This window comes from Cicer arietinum, chromosome 1 (assembly GCF_000331145.2).
Source record: "Cicer arietinum cultivar CDC Frontier isolate Library 1 chromosome 1, Cicar.CDCFrontier_v2.0, whole genome shotgun sequence".
Taxonomy (NCBI): Eukaryota; Viridiplantae; Streptophyta; class Magnoliopsida; order Fabales; family Fabaceae; genus Cicer; species Cicer arietinum.
Genome location: NC_021160.2, coordinates 18319559 through 18326158, shown reverse-complemented (window position 1 = coordinate 18326158; position 6600 = coordinate 18319559). Strand labels below are relative to the sequence as shown.

Sequence of the window (6600 nt, the reverse complement as noted above, 5' to 3'; positions counted from 1 at the left end):
ATAATAATAATAATAATAATAATAATAATAATAATAATAATAATAATAATAATAATAATAATAATAATAATAATAATAATAATAATAATAAAAATAACAATAATAATAATTTTAAAAAATGATTTTTTTATTGAATAAAATGAATTTAGTTATTTGCTTTTGAAATATCACAGTGATATGATACCAGACTTTAATGTTATACAACTAACTTGATGACAATTATCTTTCAATGACATATGATATATTTTAAGAAATTAGTATAGCTATCTGATTTTGAAATATCACAATGATTTGATACATACTTTATTGTTAAAGAACTAGATGACAATTATCTTTCAATGACACATCCGTGGTGATATATTTTATCCTTTTTTTTGTGATATTTTTATTTTTATCTTTATCTCTAAAAGACCACTTAGTTTTATTATCTGAATTTTGAGGTTTAATTTTTTAAAAATAATTACTTTATCAAAGAAATCTTATTAAACAATATTTTAAAGTTTAAGGAAGTATTAGCAGATATAAAAATACCTTATAATATCTTAGTATTATTGCAAATCATCTTATATTATCTATTGTATTAGGATTAATTTTTTATCATAGAGTATCTTACATTATTTTTTAAGATTAGTTTCATATTTCGTAGTTATTATCATAATTTGAAATTATAACAGAAATAGAAATAAAATGTAGAATTCTTGAGTAGTCTACCTCCCTTAAATATGATGTTGTGAATCTGGCTTGCTAAAAATTCATTTGGATATTTCATATTTGTAAATACCAGAAGGCTTCTTGAAATATGTGACAAGTTCATTCAAAATTCATTCAATGCAAGCTTTAGTTCTGAAAGAAGAATTTAACATCGTCATCATACTTTACACCAATCATTTTTATCCATAAATTATATTAATCAATATTTAAATTAATTGAACTTAATTAATTTTTGCAGTGAAGAAAGTGAGAGGATTATCTGCAATGCTTACACACACTGAAGCTTCTGCTTTGTTCGGTATTCTTTAAACCTTGAAGCTTTTTCTAACAATTGTAAGTATGAACCAAATTAAATTTAAAAAAAAATTGAGAAACGGAAATTATTAATAATAATAATTATATTAATGATCATTAAGCTTTTAGTACATTAAACTAGCACTTCATAGACAGCTGAACTTTTTTATATTGTAAGATAATTGAATTAAGGAAATTAAATAATGTTGTGGAAGTATTTGTATTGTCTCCTTTAAGATATCTATTAAGGCTACATGATTTTGTAAACAGACAAAGATGGTGTGGTGTTATTGTTCCCAGATCCAGTTCTTCAATTGCACTCCTTGTGTATACAAGAACCAAAGTATTCTTGTAATAGAAACAACAGCTTCAAAATTAACATCATTGAAAGATGTGAGACTGATACGAAACTGGTTTACTTAAACAGTAAATTGAAGAAAAACAGATCAAGTCTCAAATCGTCACTCCTTCTTCACATACCGTTATAAGAGATGTTGTGTTATCTCATTGCATTAGATGTTTGATTGTTGAGATTAGGTTATTTTATTTTCATTGGAAATGATATTGTTTCATTAGTGAAGTTATTTGGAGTGATTATGATAACATACTTAGTGAAATGATTAATTATTGTGCTATATATTCCTTAAAGTTGCAAATTGGATATGCTGAGCAAACTATCTTGCTTGCATTAAGCCAAGCTGCAGTGTACACTGAAGAACGTCCGTCCAACAACTTCCCCACTGCAGCTAAATTGGCTTCATCAGTTGCTGGTTTTGCTTGTCTTGGTTGGTAATACATTTTATACTGATTTTTTTTAAGCTTTCTTTCATTCATTAGTTATTATGAGTACCAAAACAAATTGGAGTTTGTTAGTCGTTATCGGCTAGTACTTTTGCAGTCTTCAACCATTTCCCCAAATTGCAAAACCATTGACAGTTTGCACATTCAATTAAATATGCTCCCGACTCTGTGGATTTGCAAACTTGTCATTTTGGTACTCCTTTAAAGGAACCAAACATGACATTTGATGCATACAAGGAGGCAGTCCTTCAGGCAAAAGAACATATCAAAGCAGGAGATATTTTCTAGACTGTATTAACTCAAAGATTTGAACGAAGAACATTCGCTGATCCATTTGAAGTCTATAGAGCATTGAGAGTTGTGACTCCAAGTCCATAAATGACTTATTTGCAGGTTTATTTCTATATAACATATAAAAATACTTCATTTGGTAAAGTCAATGTTCATCTCTTTCATGTTTTGATGATGATCATGTTTTTTGTAAACAGGCTAGGGGATGTATTTTGGTTGCTTCTAATTCAGATATTCTTACGCGTATTAAGATCTTTTCGTACATAGTTAGATTAGATTTTTAAATTAATTGATACTTCTTACTTGGTCACTTGAATGTTTATCAGAAATCTTAATGGAAAAAATATTAGAAGTGGATAGTTATCATGATCTTGTCGTGAACAGAAGAAGATTGTGAACCGTCCATTGGCTGGGACATGTAAAAGGGGAAAGACTCTAGAAGAAGATGAAAAGTTATCAGCGCAGCTCCTGAAAGATGAAAAGCAATGTGCAGAGCATGTAATGCTCTGGCTGATTTGGACACAACGACATTGGAAAGGTTTGTCATATACTTTCACTTTAACCCAGTTACATTATGTTCTTATGCAATAGTTTACGCAATTATTTTCTATATTTAAAGAAATATTGCACTCTTAACAAAAATTATGCTTATAGGTCTCAACAAGTGGATCTGTTAAAGTTGAGAAGCTTATGAATGTTGAAAGATATTCCTATGTCTTGCACATAAGCTCAACGGTGATAATCTTTTCTTTTTAGATAAGAAAATATTTATCAAATAAATTCAGCATACTAGATAATATTTAATTCCATATAATATTTAAAGGTTACGGGAGAGCTGCGAGACCATTTGACCTGTCGGGACGCCCTTCCCGCTGCGTTGCCTGTTGGAACTGTCAACGGAGCACCAAAGGTTCATAAGTTTCTTTACTCCTTTTTGTCCTTAAATATATATATTTTACTGTCCATTTCAATCTTCAGCTTCATTCTTATGCAATAACCAGTAAATGCAGGTGAGGGCCATGCAATTAATCGACGAATTGGAGGTGGCAATGCGAGGGCCTTATAGCAGAGGATTTGGATACATTTCTTTCTCAAGCGACATGGACATTGCTCTAGCTATGAGGACAATAGCATTTCCAACCGGAACAAGGTGCGACACAATGTACTCATACAAAGACCTAAACCAACGACACAAGTGGATTGCGTTGCATACCTTCAATCTGGTGATGGTATAGTTGCTGACAACCACCATGTGGATGAGCACCAAGAGTGTCAAAACAAAGTTGTTGCTCTTTCTCGATCCATCGACTTGGCAGAGTCTGCATTTGTTGATAAATAGGATAAGAACTATTATTAGGTCAAAACAAAATTTGTTGATAAATATGATAAGAACTATTATCAGGTCAAACCAAAATTCAGTTTCAGCACTGCCATTAAAATTGTTGAATGACTATATTATTCTGAATGGGAAATAAAATGCAATTACAACAAACTTAGATAGTAGTAATTATTTAGTAGAAATGGTTTGGGTCCTCCATGTCTCTCAAGTATCAACTATCAATAGTACATACTCTTCATGTATTTCTCAATTAATTATTATAAATCTGTAATGATTCTATTAAATAGTAACTATTTAATAGAATTAGTAAAATTAAATTATATTTTATTGTATATTTCAATGGTATTAATAAATTAAAATAAAAATAAATTAAAATTTTAAATTTAATTCACTGGTATTAATAATTTCGAGTTATAATTAGTAGGGAGATAAAATAAATTTAATTTAATAAATAATAATACGTTTTAGTGACAGACAATACCGTAGAAATAGACCAATTCTTTATATATATTTTCTTAGGTTTTAGTGACAGAAAATACCGTAGGAATAGACCAATTCTTTATTTATATTTATCATGTTTTTAGTGGCAGTCACTATTGTAGGTAGAAATCAAAAACTTGTAGTGACAATCCTCAAAACATGTAGTGACAATCCTCAGAATATGTAGTGACAGTCCTCAAAGTGTAGCAGGACGCCCCTTTAAAGTTGACACTAAATTTGAGTGTCACTCAAAGTATTATCGATTTTTACCTACAAATTTTTACTTTTAGTGACAAACTTTGTGTGTCACGATAAGTCAATTTTTTTGTAGTGATAAGTAATTCTTTTAATATTTTTCCAACATGCATTACCTTAATTTCTAAAAATAATACATACTATCTTTGTCCTTAAAGAGCATCTTCATACTAACTTTATAAGAAAACCCATTTCCTTAATAGCATCTTCAATACTAACTTTATAAGAAAACTCATTTTATGTTTTATAACTACTATCAAGTAGTTCATACGATGTCATGTGATACTTATAAAATTTTCAAGTCATTTACACATTTTGTTCTGGTGATTAAAATTTGAAGTAACTCTTTTTTTTATAAACAAAATTTATTGATGAGATAATAAGAGGTACTCTAAACTCATTACAAAAGATATAAAAACACACACTATATATAAAGACAAGATAAGGGACTCTTCCATCAATATGAAGAAAAAAAAATGTTTTTATATACCACTACTTTCCCAACTAATGAACCATAACCAAGACATCCTTTTGATGTTATCTACCACCTCCATCAAATTAATCACTTTTTCTTTGAACAAATATTATTTTGTTCATACCAAATGCACCACGTAGTAGCCAACCAAACTACATGACAAATTTTGTTTGCTTTTTTTTTTTTTCCTTTCACCAAAGCGTTGAAAGTAAAAAAAATTCCACCTCATCACGAGATTCACGACACTATCCCTCTAAAAACTAATCAAGCTCATTGACAATTGTCTCTAAACACTACACCTTCAAAACATAACACACCACATTGTTGATGAATGTCTCTAATCACACCTCTTTTTCAAAGATCAACTCTAGTTGCAATTTTTCAACCAATTACACACACTTTTGAAGTAATCTTTGAGGGCAAAAGTCATTTGGCAGCAAGCAAAAAGTTGATATCAAAATCAACATCTAAACACAAATGTGACAATTCCAAATAACAAGATTTTATCGAAAATCCTTGTTGCAGTTTTGGTATCCAATTTACACCATCACTTTTACGAGGATTAAGTGAGGTACCTTCAATTTCTGACTTAAATTAAAGTTGTTACCCTCTTAAAATTCCATATACATTTTTTTTATTAACTCAAGCTTCCATGTTTGCTATTGAACCATTTCATCTGCACTAAACAATAAGAATAGATGCGGAAACTGTGTTTATAAAGCATGGTCTCGTAGCCATAAAACATTCCAAAATAGCACTAGTATATGTGACACACCTCCACCTCCCCTTACTCAAGAATGCATGTTGAGGTAAAAACATTTTTTATATATGTTTTAATGACAGCAAATTTTATGATCTACTAATGATTGCACTTGAGTTTTATTTAATGAGTATGAATTGCATAAGAGGACAAACAAGAAGTCATTCACATCAACAAGTGCATAAGTATCTACTCAATAATAAAATAATTACAAAAGAAATATATCATATATCAATCTTTCAAGAGAATGATTATTGTATATTTCTAGATAGCATTTTCATGATGATAATGTCCAATACATTCATACTTATATTAAAGTATATTAGTGATACTTGATGAACAAGACAAAACATGAACAACACCAAGAGAAATTGTATGAAGTACTACTTTAACAAAATAATGATGGAAGAACATTAACTAGAATATTTTGATTGCTATATATATTAAAGAAAAATCAACAATAAGAATCTTTTTCGAAAGGCAACGTGCAATAAATTTGTTAGCATTTCGCATATGAGCTCTCCAACATTTAATGAGCAATTAAAAGTTAAAACTTGAAAGTCTACTTGCAAAAACAAACATGCAGAAGGTTATGCAAATTAATCTCCAGATTGATCACAAGAACATTCTGATTTTTTCAAATATCATTCTAGTTTATTAAAATATATCATTTTAATTTATCAAAAGATCTTTTTGATTTATCAAGATTATTCTAGTTATTTCGTTTTAAGGACAAAATTAAAACAAATCACACTTCATGATAAATTAATTTATTTTATTTACTTCTAACATATCTAGAACATTCTGAACATTTTATTTCAATTAATATTGATCTTGAGTTAATTTAAATTACATATTTAGATAAATAATCCTTGTTCCAACTTATCCAATTTATTTTCCGCTTTTCATAGCCTCCTTGCGAAAGGAACCTTATTTGCAATTGAATGATTTCATTAAGAAACTTTTTTTAGAGATTTATAGAAAAAATAAAATAAAATAATGGTAAACCGCTTAAAACCAAATATATTAAAATCACCTTTGTACCAATAGATAATGTCTTTCATTTCACCAAAATAGTCTCCTTTTCAAAAAATCCACCATCGAAGTCCAAATTGATGATCTTCTAGAATTAACACCCATGGTAACCGAGAAACAAAGGGATACTTGTCTTTAGTGCACGAAAGGAAACTTGAG

General features: G+C 29.0%; 1 pseudogene; it reads left to right on the top strand.

The window, feature by feature from the left end:
- The window catches only part of LOC101495924 (anthranilate synthase alpha subunit 1, chloroplastic-like), a 7098-nt pseudogene extending 3662 nt beyond the window's left edge, over positions 1–3436 (top strand).
- Positions 3437–6600: the final 3164 nt, after the last annotated feature.